The sequence below is a fragment of the Solanum stenotomum genome, chromosome 8, assembly GCF_019186545.1.
Source record: "Solanum stenotomum isolate F172 chromosome 8, ASM1918654v1, whole genome shotgun sequence".
Lineage (NCBI taxonomy): Eukaryota > Viridiplantae > Streptophyta > Magnoliopsida > Solanales > Solanaceae > Solanum > Solanum stenotomum.
The window spans coordinates 17,114,338-17,132,675 of NC_064289.1; the positions used below are offsets into that span (position 1 = coordinate 17,114,338).

At 38.3% G+C, this 18,338-nt stretch overlaps 1 protein-coding gene and 1 pseudogene across 2 annotated transcripts in view; both read left to right on the forward strand.

Moving 5' to 3' along the window:
• The window catches only part of LOC125874446 (uncharacterized), a 341,050-nt gene that overhangs the window by 83,773 nt on the left and 238,939 nt on the right, over positions 1–18,338 (forward strand). The window lies entirely within an intron of this gene.
• On the forward strand, positions 3,139–3,674 carry LOC125874469 (uncharacterized; annotated as a pseudogene).

Consider the following 18,338-nt stretch of genomic DNA (forward strand, 5'->3'; position numbering starts at 1 on the left):
TACTTTGAACGCCATATGTCCGAAGTTGTTTGAATAGTACATATGCAAAACAACAAGTCCTTTCCAATTGTAACATAGATATGTATGTTTACTTAAACAACAAGGTATATAGCCAAATAATGAACAAACTTGGGCTCTTTCTGTTTGACCATATGCTGATAATGTATAAATGTACGAGTAGCAATGTACCAAATCATTTTTTATGACGATGGTGTCCGGAATAACTTGCGCATTTCACTTACTACTTGTTACCTTCCATTAGCATAGGGTAACTTTGCGATCAAAGTTTTTAGGCAGATTGGAATCATCCAGTGTCTTTTGCTTCTGACTGAGATTTTGATCTTGCGATGTACCAGAGTTAGCTGAAAAATCCAGAAATTAACTTCATGAAAACCATTGTCCAAAATTGAAGGATTAAAAGAATCCTATATGCCATTAGAAATAGAGTAGGGAATGAACTGCCACAAGATTCGTTAATAATAGCAAATTGAGTACTGAACCAGGATTCCAGAAATACAAAAGACACAACATATAGACTGCAGTAACAACAATATCTATCTGGAAATATCAGCTTAACAAATAGGCTGCAGTAAATCTGAGCTGTATTGCTAAAGGCAGAGACTGCGCATGCATAAAAGATTCTTCACATTTTCGTGGTTCAGGAAAAAGATTACTTTGAGAAGTACAAACGTTTTATTTACCTGATCTTATAGCTTCTTTTGCTCAAGTGTTTTGTGATAATTTCTTCTGTTTTCTTCTCCAACATTAACTATGTACTGAATGTATATTTTGACTTGATAAAATGTTGAAGAAGTATCAGCATGATTCACATGTATTGCAACGTGTCTCCAAACATTTTTTCTGTGAAAATGTTTATTACGATAACTCAACAGACCAGCCAAAACCAAGGTGGCGCTTTTGGAATTCCTTTGAGGAAGATCTTGCTTCTGCTCATATGACATATGATGATGACTCTTACAATAAGAAAATCAATTCGGTGAAAACTGATCTGAGGAAGACCAATCTACAGCGCAGGCAAATTAATGTGAATATGCAACTTCTGCCTTCAAAGTTATTTAAAATATGAATCAGAGAGTAGTACTGGAGAATGTCGGATATCTTTTATACAATATTTTACTTATTAGAGTATGGACAAGATAACCAAATTTCGTACACATGGCTAAAAGTACTAAAAAGTAACATTTAGTGAAAATTTCCTGTAATGATGGAAGCTGCCTACCCAAATAGCAGAGTGTAGTGTTCACTGGGGTTTTATACTGTCTAAATGAGGAAGGAGGAGAAGCTTAACAAGTCCCTTCTTGGAGATAAATTCCTTCCGCTAAGTCAATGCTTTGGATGTGTTCGGTAGGAAGTAAAATGTAAATATAAGTGGGTTTATTTCTTATTTTCTTGTGTTCTTTACATAAATAAACAAAATATTATCCTTAAAGCATTTGTATATAATCTAGAAAAATACCATGGGAGGTGGGGGTGTGGAGGTAGGGACGCGACGTGGAGTGGTGAGGGTGAAATGAGGTGTGTTGGAACTTGGAGGTGAGAAAGAAACGATCAATGAAGAATGCCACTTGTAGAACTTGTTTTCCCTTCTTTTGCTATGTACGTCATTTTTTCTCATTTTCAAGGAACTTGTTTCCAAAAATATTGATCAGCGGAACATGGAAAAATTAGAAAACATTTTCTAGAAAATGTTTTCTTCCATACCTAACACACCCTTTGCCATAGCTGAATATGCAACTTTGTAAGTTATTTGTTAACTGGAGTCTTTGTTCATAAATGTAGATGAGTGCATCAGGAGCTGATGTTCTGGAGGCAATTGAAGACCCATTTGACTGCATATTTAGGTCTTCAGCAAGTGTCCAAGATATTCATCATCCTGACACATTTAGCTCACCGCCTAGAAGGCGTAACTATAACCAGAAAAGGTCTCAGTGCAGGCATAGGATGCGTCACAAGGAGAACATGGATGTTTGAGCTTTCTTCAATTGACCAAGTAGCCCTCACAAATGCCCCTTGCATGTACCTGAATTAATGCGAAAAGTAGAACTATGTGGGCGTCTTTCTGTGTTGCTGCTCTCTCCTTGATACACGGAGTCTTGCATCATAGCTGAATGAGTCATGCACCAAATCTCTAGCTGGAATTGGTATTACCTCCAAGCTGCTTGTATATATTATGGCTCCATTTGCATTTCAGTTATTCAGGGATGATGTACAGATTTCAACATAAGCTAGTTATTGAGGGTTAACATAGGGGAAGTTAACTGTTCATCTCCATTTGAAATATTTGGATGAAATCAAATTTGAGTTCTGAATTCCCAGCATGTTTTAGTTAGAAGAAATAAATTTATGGTATAAACATTTGTACTTGTTACCAATGTTTTGGTAATTCCTTTTCAATTTCTGCAAAGTTTATCTTGTCCAAGGGTATAATTGTAAGCAAAAATTTATATAGTTGTGAGCCAAATATAAGTTTAAGTTGTTAATATAGTATAATGTTTATTATTTAATGCAATGAATCAAATCAAGAGCAATAAAATTAGGAATGAGGTTATCCGAGAAAAGGTGGGAGTGAGTTTTGTGGCGGATAAGACGAGGAAGAGAAATTGAGATGGTTTGAGCATGTAGAAAGAAGGTGCATTGGGAGAAGTGATTAGACATGACATGGAAAATGTTTATATTACCGAAGACATGACTCTACATAAGGAGGAGTGAAGGTCGTATATTAGGGTTGAGAAATAGCAGGGGTGGAGAATTGTCTTGCCTTGCGAAGGTTTAGGCCTATTAGTGCCTCCTATAGTACTTGCCGTACTCTTGTAGTTCTTAACCTATATTGTTTATGTGTTTTCGACTATTGCACTATTTTACTTATATTGTTTATGTGTTTTCGATTATCACAGTATTTTTCATTCTATATCAAACCAAATCTGGTTAAAAATAATTCTCTTGTTTTTCTTCTTTCCGAAGAAATCTCCACCGCCTCAAGCTCGATCCTGTTCACTGTTTTAAATCTACCTCCCCAGCTATTTCATTTCTTAGAACCTCTCTTTATAACCCAAAATCCCTTTAAAAAATACAGACAAAAAACAAATGCAATTATCAATCACCATTTTTCTTCTTCTTCTGATCGTTTCAACCCCAACAATTCAGGGTATGAGAGTACATCCTCTCTCCCTGAAACCAAACATTGGAGGAATTCATTCTAATTTTTCAGAACAGCAACAACACATTCCTAATTCCTCAATGAAGAAACTCCGGAGACTTTCTCACATATTTAACTACTTTCTGGAATTGCTGTTCCGTTCTGACGCAGATGTGGCGGTGGAAGAGAAGGAAGGATTCTTCTGTTTCATGCGAAAATCGAACTAGAAGGAGCTGGGGATGGACAAGTGAGGGCGCATGCAGTAGAGATTCATCCTGGGGTAACGAAGATCGTTGTGAGGAAGGGAAATGGAGACAGTGATGAGGATGAACAATTGAATGTGGATACATGGAGGTACAGATTGCCTGCTTCGACTATGCCGGAGCTGGCCACTGCGGTATTTGTGGACGGAGAGCTTATTGTGACGGTGCCCAAGGATGACCATGGCCGTGGAGAGTTTGATAATGGATCTAGAGGTGTTTGGAGAGACACTGACCAACTTGTTCTTGTACAATAGTTAACTTTTTCACATTTGATGTATCAATTACACAAATTACTAGCACATCAGAGTATATGTTTTTTCAAACAAAAATGACGAAACTTCAATCATGATATATCTAAAGTTCAGCCATATAAAACTTCAAACATTGTATAAAGTTACACTTTCTCGAGACTAACTTTGAACACCATTTGTTCGAAGTTGTTTGATATAGTACACGCAAAACAACAAGTCCTTGCCAATTGTAACATATAAATATGTATGTTTACTTAAACAAGGTATATAATTCTTCCACATAATGAATAAACTTGGGCTCTTTCTGTTCGAGCACATGGTGATGATGTATAAATGAACGAGTAGCAATGTATCAAATCATTTTTATGATGATGCTGTCCAAACTAGCTTGCATCATTCCACTGTGTACTTGTTACCTCCCATCAACATTGAGTAACTTTGCAATCAGAGTTTAGGCAGATTGGTATCATCCAGTGTCTTTTGATTCTGACTGAGATTTTGATCTTGCGAGGTACCAGAGTTAGCTGTAATAATTCAGAAATTAACTTCATGAAAACCATTGTCCAAAATTTGAAGGATTAAAAGAATTTTACATGACATTAGAAATAAAGTAGCGTATGTTCCTGCCACAAGATTTATTGAGCACTGAACCAGAATTCCAGAAATACGAAAGACAACATATAGACATCATCCTTAGAAAAAATGGTTACACATCAAGCCCAGCAATAAGAATCACAAGAACAGTAACAACAATATCTATTTGGATATATCAGCCTAACAGATAGGCTGCAGTAAATCTGAGCGGTATTATAAAGGCAGAGAACCAATAACACGTATTGTTAGTTTCATTAACTTATATTTTAACATATGTTTTAATGATGACACTAATCCTAAATGATCTGCGCCAAAAAAAAGAGACATCCAAAATCTGTGAAAAGAAGGCATGAATCAAGGAAGAATGACTTGTCTAAGATAGATTTGAATGAAGGAAAAAGAGCACACACTAACCACAAGAATGAAATTACTCCAGCCCCTGCCCTTACTGAGTTAGGTAACAAATGTATCATTTCCTTCTCAAGCAACTGGATCATTGATTTGGGTGCTATAGATTACATGACAGATAATCCCAATTTTTTTTCTAAATTTCGATCACATTAAGCACCATCCTCTGTTACCATAGCTTACAGATCTAGTTATACCATTGAGGGATTTGGGAACGTTTACCCCACTTCATCTATTACTTTGTCCTCTGTGCTAGGCTTACCTATTCTTGCCTTTAATCTAATTTCTGTGAGTAAGATTACCAAAAACCTACAATGTTTTGTCTCTTTATTTCCCGATTATTGTCTTATTCAAGATCTTATGACAAAGCAGATTATTGGTAAAGGACATGTATCAGACGGTATCTACATTCTTGATGAATGGATGCCCCGTTAGTGTCACGACCCGATCCTACACCCTGTACATGGTCGGCACTCAAGAACCATTTTTGGTCCCCAAGTGAACCCTCATCCTGGATGAATACAAGCGGAAGACTAACTTAAGTATACAAAAGCTTAAAATTGAATTAAATTCAATAAACTCAACTTTAAAAATAATCTGAACAATACTCAATAGATAACTCAGAGTTTGTAAAAAAACTCAAAGAAGATACATATCGAAAACTACTCAGCTTTATCCATCTATGAAGCCTCTACTATTACAGAAGGATGTTGGGACAAGACCCATGACATCTCAAAACTATTAACTGTAGGATAAAGGTGAAGTCCTCCAGAATATAATAAGGCTCACCAAAGATTACTGGAATTGCAAGTGGTATCAACGAAGCTTCTGTTGATGACCCTGAATACTTGTATCTGCATTATAAAAGATGCACGCCAAATAAAGTCAGTACATGGAATGTACAAGTATGTAAGGGAAACTCTAAAGCATAAACATATGCTTGAACTGATGGAAAAGAAACATACTTACCTCTTCTCAACTCAACTCAAAGATACATAGTTCAACTCAACTCGGAGAAAATAGTTCAACTCAACTCAGAGAAAATAGAGCTCAACTCAATGATAAGATATTCAACTCAGTAAAATAAGGCTCAACTCGATAATAAGATACTCGTCTCTGTGAAATAAGGCTTAACCCAATAATGAGATGTTCGACTCTGTATACTCAACTCTGGATACTCAACTCAAGATAAAGCAACAATAAAAGATGCAATATATGAAAAGCTTTTAAAATAATAGATAACAACTAAATGCATTGAAGACTTGTAACATCCGGCAATTTGAAATAACTATGGAAAAGCTTGAAATTGGAAATAGTCATTTTTGGAAAATAATGAAAGGAATTTAGAATCTGGAAAATTGAGCTAAGTCCAGAATCTGGAAATATGGCTAAGTTCAAAATCTGGAAATTTGGCTAAGTGTGGAAATCGGTGAGTTTTTGGCAAACTTTGAGAAGTCATAACTCCTAGCTCAGGATGAGCCAGGAGTAGTTCCAGTTATGTTTAGAAATCCCTTGGAACGATCTTTGCAACGCCACCGAGTTTACTCGATTCCGAGTTTGTATGAGCGAGTTATGCCCTTTGAAAGTTGGGCAGTTGGCAGGGAGTCCGTCCGGAAATTTAAGGCCATTTTGGTCTTTTCACAAATCAATTGTTTTGGTTATATTAAAGTGTTAGACTGATTTTAGATCAGTTTGTCTCATTTTTTTTAAGAGTAAAGAGTTAGGGTTCTTGAGAGTGAAGAATAGGAGAAGAAGAGGAGAAAGGGAAGATCAAGTAAAGATTCTTCAAGATCATCGTGGATTTTCGTCGGGGGTGATCCGTATCAAGGTATGTGAGTTCTTAGTGTTGGGTGATCCTTTCATTCCACACACCAAGCTCATTTTTATGATTTGAGAAAAGATTGGAATTGTTGTTGACGTTGTTGAAGTTGTTAGTTGTTGTTGATGTTGTTAGTTGTGTTGTTGAAGTTGTTGGTTGTGGGACATGATTGGGTTGTGTATTTGAGTTGTAATCTGTTGTATGTTGAGGGATTTTATGATCCTTAGTTTTGGTTGGTTCATACCCCCACACACCAACTCGTTTTTAATCCCAAGAAAATATTTATTTTGGTTGTTGAAGTTGTTAGTTGTGTTGTTGAAGTTCTTGCTGATTTGGGATAGGATTTGGTTGTGTTTTGAGTGGAATCCACTGTAGGTTGAGTGGTTTATGATCCCAAGTGTTTGGGAAAAGAACCTTTGAAGTTAAGAGGGTTAGAGTTGGCAACATGAAGGAGAAAAGTAAAGCTGCTTTCAGGGAAACAAGTCTGTGTTGCAGCTATGTTCCCTCTGTGAACAGAATCTGATCTGTTTTCAGAATTTAATTTCGAAATTCTTCTTAAGTTTAGCTGTCCAAAATTATTCCTAATCATCATGGGGTCTTTCCAAACACAAATCATTACCCTTGAATTCATAATCCAAGTCAAGTGAAGTTAGTTTCCAATTCAAGTGAAGTTAGTTTCCAAGTCAAGTCGAGTTAGAAGTCAAGTGAAATTAGAAGTCAAGCTTAGAAGTTAAGAAGTTAGTTCAAGCAAGTCCTCCAAGCTTTTCAAGAGTCTTTATTGAACGTTTTAACTTCATTCTAAGGCTCAAGTTGCAAGTCAAGTAAAGAGTAAAGAGTCAAGAGTTTAAAGTTGAGTTCATTTCTCAAAGTTATTAGGGAACTATGTATTCCCAAAGAAGTTTTAAAGAAATGTTTTTACATTTAAACAAGGTTGGAAACTGAGATTTCCAAAAGAGCCTTCGGGCTAGTTTTTGAGTAATTATCTCATATCAGCAGGAAGAAATATGTTTTAAAAACATAAGAGCCAGTACATTTTTGGGAGTAGTATCGAGCACCGAATTGGGGGAGCGTTCAAAGAACCCACAGCCCCCATAGAACCATGTTAGCCACCATGGGTAGAAAAGGATCATACTTTTTAGATGAATCCTTTTCAGATTAGACTAGTGGATCCATTAGGCAGTTCAGGTCTTATACCTTTGGCCGGGTATAAGATGCTCTGGCAGCGTGAGGTCGATCGCTGTATCATCACTATAGCTCTTATGTGATGGTTGTCGGTTAGAGAAGCTCCCACAGCAGTTATTGTATTTTTCATACACAGAGATTATTGTATTTTTATATACATCAGTTCATTGTATTTCTATATACATTTCAGGCTTATTGTATCTTTGTATACACACAGAGTTTATAGCATGTTTTAAACAGTCTTTCTTTATATCGCACTTGTTTTAAATTGCCTTATATTGAAAGAAGTCAGTCAGGTTGAGTTGAGTTGAGCCAGGTAAGCTATTCAGTTTCTTCCAGATTTCCTTCTAGCCTTTGTTGCTTAGTTTTCCAGCTTGCATACTCGTACATTCCATGTACTGATGCCAGTTGGCCTGCATCGTTTGATGATGCAGATTCAGGTACCCCGGATCAGCATCCTGCACGTCGTTGATCCAGCTGAGCATTCCAGAGTCAGTGGTGAGCCTCCTTGCATTCCGGAGGACTCAATTATTTTGTGTTCTTAGTTTTTGTTTTATTAGGATGTTGCGGGGTCTGTCCCAACATCCATCTCAGTATTTTAGAGGCTTCATAGACAGACAGTCAGTCAGTTAGTTTTGAGTCTCTCATCTATGTATATATGTAAATATTCTATTTTGAGATTCGAGTTGCTTTTATGGCCATATTTTATAAGTTAAGTTGTTTTGTAATATTGCATTGCATTGAGTTATTCTATTGGGTTAGGTTTCCGCTGAGTTAAGAAAGCCAGGCCAAGGGTTCGCTTGGGGCCAGAAATGGTCTCCGGGTGCCGGTCCCGCCCAGGGTATACGCTCGGGGCGTGACAAACTTGGTATTAGAGCACATAGTTCAAGAGTCCTAGGGAGTCTATGAAGCCGTGTCTGTAGAGTCCTAGTTATCGGCGTGAAGCGCGCCACATCTATAATTGGGAGGCTGCAACATTTAGGAAGATTTCTCATTCTTTCACACTCATTTCATGCGTTAGAGTTAATCTCTAAAAAGTTTCTTTCTAATCCGTTCTTGCATGTGTTTTCAGATAATCATGCCTCCACGAGGAGTTGGTAGAGGGCGTCTTCCTAGACGTTATGTTGATCAGCAAGAGTTACCCTATGCACCGGGAGTGCAAGATCAAGGGGAAGTTTCTAATGCCGAGTTCAAATAGGCAATTAGAATGTTGAGTCAACCTATGACTAATCAAATTGGTCAGCAAAGAGGAGCTCGACATGAAGGAGCTGACATTTCAAGGATTCGTGAGTTATTGGGGATGAATCCTCTGAGTTTCATGGGTTCGAGTACTACTGAGGATCCAGAGAACTTCATTGAGGAGTTGAAGAAGATTTTTGATGTGATGCATGTGGCAGATTTTGAGCGGGTTGAACTAGCTGCGTATCAATTGAAGGATGTTGCTAGAACTTGGTTCGATCAGTGGAAAGGGGGCAGAGTTGAGAATGCACCACCTGTGAGTTGGGCCTATTTCGAGGAAGCTTTCTTGGGGCATTTCTTTCCTCGAGAATTGAGAGAGGCCAAGGTACGTGAGTTTCTTACTTTTAAGCAGGAGTCCTTGAGTGTTCATGAGTACAGTTTGAAGTTCACACAATTATCCCGCTATGCTCCGAAGATGGTTGCGGACATGAGGAATATAATGAGCTTGTTTGTTGCTGGGCTGTCTAGGTTGTCGAACAAGAAAGGTAGGGCTGCAATGCTTATCGGGGACATGGACATATCAAGGTTGATAGTTTATGTGCAGCAGGTTGAGGAAGAGAAGCTAAGGGACAAAGAAGAGTTCAAAAATAAGAGAGCTAAGATCAGGAACGAGTCCGGGCAGCAGAGAGGTAATTCAAACCGTTCCTCCTTTCAGCAAAGGCAAAAGGGACCTGCTCCATCGTCTGCTAGAGCACCTGCACCCAGATACAGAGGTGAATTTAATGGCCAGAATTTGAAGGACTTCAAGGCTAGACCAGCACAATCTTCGGGTAGTGTGGCGCAAGGGAGTAGTAAGCCTCCTGCTTGCGCCAAGTGTGGTAGAAACCACTCAGGTATTTGTTGAGAGGGCTCCATTGGTTGTTTCAAGTGTGGTCAGAATGGACATTTCATGCGAGAGTGTCCAAAGAATAGGCAGGGTAATGGGGGCAATAAAGCATAGTCTTCTTCAGTTGTTCCACCAGACAAGACAACACCTAGAGGAGCTACTTCTAGTGTAGGTGGAGGAGCAAACCGCCTTTATGCAATCACCAGTCGCCATGAGCAAGAGAATTCTCCAAATGTTGTCACTGGTATGATCAAAGTCTTTGCTTTTGATGTGTATGCTTTGCTAGACCCAGGAGCAAGTTTATCTTTTGTAACTCCTTATGTTGCAAATCAGTTTGAGGTTCTTCCTAAAAGACTTTGTGAACCCTTTTATGTTTCTACACCTATTGGGGAGTCTATTCTAGTGGAAAGAGTTTATTGTGATTGTCCTGTTTCTATCAATCACAAGAGCACCATGGCTGATTTGGTTGAGTTAGACATAGTAGATTTCGATGTCATTCTAGGTATGAATTGGCTTTATGCTTGTTATGCATCGATAGATTATAGAACTCGAGCAGTCAAGTTTCAGTTTCCGAATGAGCCAATCATAGAGTGGAGTATCAGTTCAGCGGTTCCTAAGGGTCGTTTTATTTCGTACCTTAAGGCAAGAAAGTTAGTTTCGAAGGGTTGTATCTATCACTTAGTCCGAGTTCATGACTCTAGTGTTGAGATACCTCATTTACAGTCAGTTCCTATAGTAAGGGAGTTTCCAGAAGTGTTTCCTGATGATCTACCTGGAATTCCTCCTGAGTGAGAGATAGATTTCGGCATAGATATCAATCCAGATACTCATCCTATCTCTATTCCACCATATAGAATGGCACCAGCAGAGTTGAAAGAGCAGTTGAAAGATCTCCTAGAAAAGGGTTTCATTCGACCGAGTGTCCTGCCTTGGGGTGCTCCGGTCTTGTTTGTGAGAAAGAAAGATGGTTCCCTTAGAATGTGTATAGACTACCGCCAGTTGAATAAGGTTACCATCAAGAACAAGTACCCTATTCCGAGGATTGATGATCTTTTCGATCAACTTTAGGGTGCCACTTGTTTTTCAAAGATTGACCTCCGATCAGGCTATCATCAGTTAAGGGTAAGGGAATGTGATATCCCAAAGACAGATTTCAGAACCAGGTATAGTCATTATGAGTTTTTGGTCATGTCCTTTGGTTTGACCAATGCGCCGACAGCTTTCATGGATTTGATGAATAGAGTCTTCAAACCTTATTTAGATATATTTGTTATTGTCTTTATTGATGATATACCAGTCTATTCAAGGAATGAAGAAGATCATGCTAGTCATCACAGAACAGTTCTTCAGACTTTGAAAGACAAGAAGTTGTATGCCAAGTTCTCTAAGTGTGAGTTTTGGCTTAAGTCTGTGTTGTTCCTAGGCCACATTGTGTCCGGTGATGGAATTAAAGTTGATACTCGAAAAATTGAGGCAGTGCAGAATTGGCCTAGACCTACATCTCCAATTGAAATTAGGAGTTTCTTGGGTTTGGCTGGCTATTATAGAAGGTTTGTTGAAGGGTTCTCGACTATTGCATTTCCTTTGACGAAGTTGACTCAGAAGACAGTGAAATTTCAATGGTGTGAAGCTTGTGAGAAAAGCTTTCAGGAATTGAAAAAAAATTGATTACGACTCCAGTTTTAACACTACCAGCAGGTACTCAAGGTTTTGTGGTGTATTGTGATGCATATAGAGTTGGTTTGGGTTGTGTCTTAATGCAAAATGACAAGGTTATAGCTTATGCCTCCAGACAGTTAAAGGTTCATGAGAAGAACTACCCAACCCATGACTTAGAATTGACTGCTGTAGTATTTGCTTTGAAGATATGGCGTCATTACTTGTATGGTGTGCATGTCGACATATTCACTGATCACAAGAGCCTTCAATATGTGCTTACTCAGAGAGAGCTTAATCTCAGACAGAGGAGATGGTTAGAGTTACTCAAGGATTATGACCTGAGTATTCTTTACCACCTGGGTAAGGCTAATGTTGTTGCTGATTCTTTGAGCAGGTTGTCTATGGGTAGCATCGCTCATATTGAAGAAGGAAGGAGGGAGTTAGCAAAAGATGTGCACAGAATGGCATGCCTGGGAGTCAGATTTACAGATTCCGCAGAAGGAGGAATAGCGGTGACGAGCAGGGCCGAGTCATCATTAATGTCAGAAGTGAAAGAGAAGCAAGATCAAGATCCCATTTTGCTTGAGTTGAAGGCAAATGTTCAAAAGCAAAGAGTATTAGCTTTTGAACAAGGGGGAGATGGTGTTTTGAGATTTCAAGGTAGATTGTGCGTACCTATGGTAGATGGACTCCAAGAGAGGATTATGGAGGAAGCTCACAGCTCCAGATATTTTATTCATCCGGGTTCCACCAAGATGTATCGTGATTTGCGTGAAGTTTATTGGTGGAATGTCATGAAGAAGGGCATTGCTGAGTTTGTTGCTAAGTGTCCAAATTGCCAACAAGTGAAAGTTGAACACCAAAGGCTTGGTGGTTTGGCTCAGAGGATAGAACTTCCAGAGTGGAAGTGGGAGATGATCAATATGGATTTCATCACAGGGTTGCCAAGGTCTCGCAGGTAGCATGATTCTATTTGGGTAATTATCGACTGAATGACAAAGTCAACTCATTTTCTACCGGTAAAGACTACCAATACAGCAGAAGATTATGCCAAGTTGTATGTTCAAGAGATAGTGAGACTTCATGGAGTCCCAATCTCCATTATTTCAGATAGAGGTGCACAGTTTACTGCACAGTTTTGGAAATCTTTTTAGAAGGGCTTGGGTTCAAAGGTGAACTTAAGTACTGTCTTTCACCCTCAGACTGATGGGCAAGCAGAGCACACTATTCAGACCTTAGAGGATATGTTGAGGGCTTGTGTAATCGATTTCAAAGGGAGTTGGGATGATCACCTACCTCTCATTGAGTTTGCCTACAACAACAATTATCACTCTAGCATCCAGATGGCTCCATATGAAGCTCTTTATGGGAGAAGATATAGATCTCCTATTGGATGGTTTGAAGTTGGTGAAGCACAGTTGATAGGACCAGATTTAGTTCACCAAGCTATGGAGAAGGTGAAAGTGATTCAAGAGAGGTTGAAAACGGCACAGAGTCGTCAGAAATCCTACACCGATGTTAGGAGAAGGGCGTTAGAATTTGAAATAGACGATTAGGTATATTTGAAGGTTTCACCCATGAAAGGCGTTATGAGGTTTGGTAAGAAGGGTAAACTTAGTCCCCGATATATTGGACCTTACCGCATAGCCAAGAGGATTGGCAATGTTGCTTATGAGTTGGAGTTACCACAGGAACTAGTAGCGGTTCATCCGGTATTACACATCTCCATGTTGAAGAAGTGCATAGGCGATCCTTCATTGATCCTACTGACTGAAAGTATCAAGATCAAGGATAACTTATCTTATGGGGAGATTCCTGTTCAAATTTTAGATCGGCAAGTTCGTAGGTTAAGAACAAAGGATGAAGCCTCAGTCAAGGTCCTTCGGAGGAAACAATTTGTTGAGGAAGCTACTTGGGAAACCGAAGAAGACATGAAGAAGAGATATCCATATCTCTTTGAATTCGTAGATCAAGGTATTAATTTCCTTCTTAGTGCTCTTTTAATTATAATGAGCATGTTGTTGTTGTTGTTGTGTTTGCATAGTTGCTTGTTGGGTGTTTGAGTTGTTGTTGCACCCTTAGCCTTATAAGAGTAACCTCATTCGAGGACGAATGTTCCCAAGGGGGAGATATTGTAACATCCGGCAATTTGAAATAACTATGGAAAAGCTTGAAATTGGAAATAGTCATTTTTGGAAAATAATGACAGGAATTTAGAATCTGGAAAATTGGGCTGAGTCCAGAATCTGGAAATTTTGCTAAGTTCAAAATCTGGAAATTTGGCTAAATGTGCAAAATCGGCGAGTTTTTGGCCAAATTTGAGCAGTCATAACTCCTAGCTCAGGATGAGCCAGGAGTAGTTCCAGTTATGTTTAGAAAGCCCTTGGAAAGATACTTCCAACGCCACCGAGTTTACTCGATTCCGAGTTCGTATGAGCGAGTTATGCCCTTTGAAAGTTGGGCAGTTGGCAGGGAGTCCGTCCGAAAATTTAAGGGCATTTTGGTCTTTTCACAAATCAATTGTTTTGGTTATATTAAAGTGTTAGACTGATGTTAGTTTAGTTTGTCTCATTTTTTTTAAGAGTAAAGAGTTAGGGTTCTTGAGAGTGAAGAAGAGGAGAAGAAGAGGAGAAAGGGAAGATCAAGCAAAGATTCTTCAAGATCATCGTGGATTTTTGTCGGGGGTGATCCCTATCAAGGTATGTTAGTTCTTAGTGTTGGGTGATCCTTTCCTCCCACACACCAAGCTCATTTTTATGATTTGAGAAAAGATTGGAATTGTTGTTGATGTTGTTGAAGTTGTTAGTTGTTGTTGATGTTGTTAGTTGTGTTGTTGAAGTTGTTGGTTGTGGGACATGATTGGGTTGTGTATTTGAGTTGTAATCTGTTGTATGTTAAGGGATTTTATGATCCTTAGTGTTGGTTGGTTCATACCCCCACACACCAACTCGTTTTTAATTCCAAGAAAAGATTTATTTTGGTTGTTGAAGTTGTTAGTTGTGTTGTTGAAGTTCTTGCTGATTTGGGATAGGATTTGGTTGTGTTTTGAGTGGAATCCACTGTAGGTTGAGTGGTTTATGATCCCAAGTGTTTGGGAAAAGAACCTTTGAAGTTAAGAGGGTTAGAGTTGGCAACATGAAGGAGAAAAGTCAAGCTGCTTTCAGGGAAACAAGTCTGTGTTGCAGCTATGTTCCCTCTGTTAACAGAATCTGATCTGTTTTCAAAATTTAATTTCGAAATTCTTCTTAAGTTTAGCTGTCCTAAATTATTCCTAATCATCATGGGATCTTTCCAAACACAAATCATTACCCTTGAATTCATAATCCAAGTCAAGTGAGTTAGTTTCCAATTCAAGTGAAGTTAGTTTCCAAGTCAAGTCGAGTTAGAAGTTTTCATGTTAAGTTAAGTGTTTCACATCAAGCCAAGAGTTCAAGTAAAGTATCAAGTTGCAAGTCAAGTAAAGAGTAAAGAGTCAAGAGTTTAAAGTTGAGTTCACTTCTCAAAGTTATTAGGGACTTATGTATTCCCAAAGAAGTTTTAAAGAAATGTCTTAACATCTAAACAAGGTTGGAAACTGAGATTTCCAAAGAGCCTTCGGGCTAGTTTTTGAGTAATTATCTCATATCAGCAGGAATAAATATGTTTTAAAAACATAAGAGCCAGTACATTTTTGGGAGTAGTATCGAGCACCGAATTGGGGGAGCGTTCAAAGAACCCACAGCCCCCATAGAACCATGTTAGCCACCATGGGTAGAAAAGGATCATACTTTTTAGATGAATCCAATTCAGATTAGGCTAGTGGATCCATTAGGCAGTTCAGGTCTTATACCTTTGGCCGGGTATAAGATGCTCTGGCAGCGTGAGGTCGATTGCTGTATCTTCACTATAGCTTTTATGTGATGGTTGTCGGTTAGAGAAACTCCCACAACAGTTATTGTATTTTCATACACAGAGATTATTGTATTTTTACATACTTCAGTTCATTGTATTTCTATATACATTTCAGGCTTATTGTATCTTTATATACACACAGAATTTATAGCATGTTTTAAACAGTCTTTCTTTATATCGCAATTATTTTAAATTGCCCTATATTGAAAGAAGTCAGTCAGGTTGAGTTGAGTTGAGCTAGGTAATCTATTCAGTTTCTTCCGGATTTCCTTCTAGCCTTTGTTGCTTAGTTTTCCAGCTCACATACTCGTACATTCCATGTACTGATGCCAGTTCGCCTGTATCGTTTGATGATGTAGATTCAGGTACCCCGGATCAGCATCTTGCACATCGTTGATCCATCTGAGCACTCTAGAGTCAGTGGTGAGCCTCTTTGCATTCCGGAGGACTCAATTATTTTGTGTTCTTAGTTTTTGTTTTATTAGGATGTTGCGGGGTTTGTCCCAACATCCATCTCAGTATTTTAGAGGCTTCATAGACAGACAGTCAGTCAGTTAGTTTTGAGTCTCTCATCTATGTATATATGTAAATATTCTATTTTGAGATTCGAGTTGACTTTATGGCCATATTTTATAAGTTAAGTTGTTTTGTAATATTGCATTGTATTGAGTTATTCTGTTGGGTTAGGTTTTCTCTGAGTTAAGAAAGCCAGGACAAGGGTTCGCTTGGGGCCAGAAATGGTATCCGAGTGTCGGTCCCGCCCAGGGTGTAGGCTCGGGGCGTGACAAGACTGTAATAATAACTCAGTTTGTATATAAAAATACAATATAACTTTGTGTGGGAGATTTTCTAACCGACAATCATCACTATGAGCTCTGTGATGATACAATGTCTAGCCTACGCTACCAGAACTGTCCTATACTTTGCCAGCATATATAACCTACTACTAAGTGGATCCACTAGTCTATACTAAAAAACATTAAGGAATCATATAAAAAGTATGACCCTTTAATTTCTACCCATGTTGGTGTAACATCCGACAATTTGAAATAACTATGGAAAAGCTTGAAATTGGAAATAGTCATTTTTGGAAAATAATGAAAGTAATTCATAATCTAGAAAATTGGGCTAAGTCCAGAATCTGGAAATTTGGCTAAGTTCAAAATCTAGAAATTTGGCTAAGTGTGGAAATCAGCGAGTTTTTTGCCAACTTTGAGCAGTCATAACTCCTAGCTCAGGATGAGCCAGGAGTAGTTCCAGTTATGTTTAGAAAGCCCTTGGAACGATCTTTCCAACGCCACCAAGTTTACTCGATTCCGAGTTCGTATGAGCGAGTTATGCCCTTTGAAAGTTGGGCAGTTAGCAGGGAGTCCATCCGGAAATTTAAGGGCATTTTGGTCTTTTCACAAATCAATTGTTTTGATTATATTAAAGTGTTATACTGATTTTAGATCAGTTTGTCTCATTTTTTTTAAAGAGTAAAGAGTTAGGGTTCTTGAGAGTGAAGAAGAGAAGAATAGGAGAAGAAGAGGAGAAAGGGAAGATCAAGCAAAGATTCTTCAAGATCATCGTGGATTTTCGTCGGGGGTGATCCCTATCAAGGTATGTGAGTTCTTAGTGTTGGGTGATCCTTTCCCCCCACACACCAAGCTTATTTTTATGATTTGAGAAAAGATTGAAATTGTTGTTGAAGTTGTTGAAGTTGTTAGTTGTTGTTGATGTTGTTAGTTGTGTTGTTGAAGTTATTGTTGGTTGTGGGACATGATTGGGTTGTGTATTTGAGTTGTAATCTCTTGTATGTTGAGGGATTTTACGATCCTTAGTGTTGGTTGGTTCATACCCCCACACACCAACTCGTTTTTAATTCCAAGAAAAGATTTATATTGATTGTTGAAGTTGTTGAAGTTCTTGCTGATTTGGGACAGGATTTGGTTGTGTTTTGAGTGGAATCCACTGTAGGTTGAGGGGTTTATGACACAAAGTGTTTGGGAAAAGAACCTTTGAAGTTAAGAAGGGCAACATGAAGGAGAAAAGGAAGGCTGCTTTCAGGGAAACAAGTCTGCGTCGCGGCTGTGTTCCCTCTGTGAACAAAATATGATCTGTTTTCAGAATTAAATTCCAAATTCTTCTTAAGTTTAGCTATCCTAAATTATTCTTAATCATCATGGGGTCCTTCCAAACACAAATCATTACCCTTGAATTCATAATCTAATTCAAGGAGAGTTAGTTCCAAGTCAAGTAAAGTTAGAAGTCAAGTGATGTTAAGAGTTAAGCTTAGAAGTGAAGTAAGTCAAAGCAAGTTTTTAAAGTTGTTCAAGAGTCTTTAGTGAATGTTTTAGCTTCATTTTTTAAGACTCGAGTTTCAAGTCAAGTCAAAAGTATTGAGTGTCAAGTCAAGTCAAAAGTATTGAGTTTCAAGTCAAGTCAAAAGTTAAGAGTTTCATGTTAACTTAAGAGTTTCACATCAAGCCAAGAGTACAACTAAAGAAAAGAGTTTAAAGTAGAGTTCATTTCTCAAAGTTATTAGGGAACTATGTATTCCCAAAGAAGTTTTAAAGAAATGTCTTTACATTTAAACAAGGTTGGAAACTTAGATTTCCAAAGAGCCTTCGGGCTAGTTTTTGAGTAATTATCTCATATCAGCAGGAATAAATATGTTTTAAAAACATTAGAGCCGATACATTTTTGGGAGTAGTATCGAGCACCGAATTGGGGGAGCGTTCAAAGAACCCACAGCCCCCATAGAACCATATTAGCCACCATGGGTAGAAAAGGATCATATTTTTTAGATGAATCATTTTCAGATTAGGCTAGTGGACCCATTAGGCAGTTCAGGTCTTATACCTTTGGCCGGGTATAAGATGCTCTGGCAGCTTGAGGTCGATCGCTGTATCATCACTATAGCTCTTATGTGATGGTTGTCGGTTAGAGAAACTCCCACAGCAGTTATTGTATTTTCATACACAGAGATTATTGTATTTTTATCTACATCAGTTCATTGTATTTCTATATACATTTCAGGCTTATTGTATCTTTGTATACACACAGA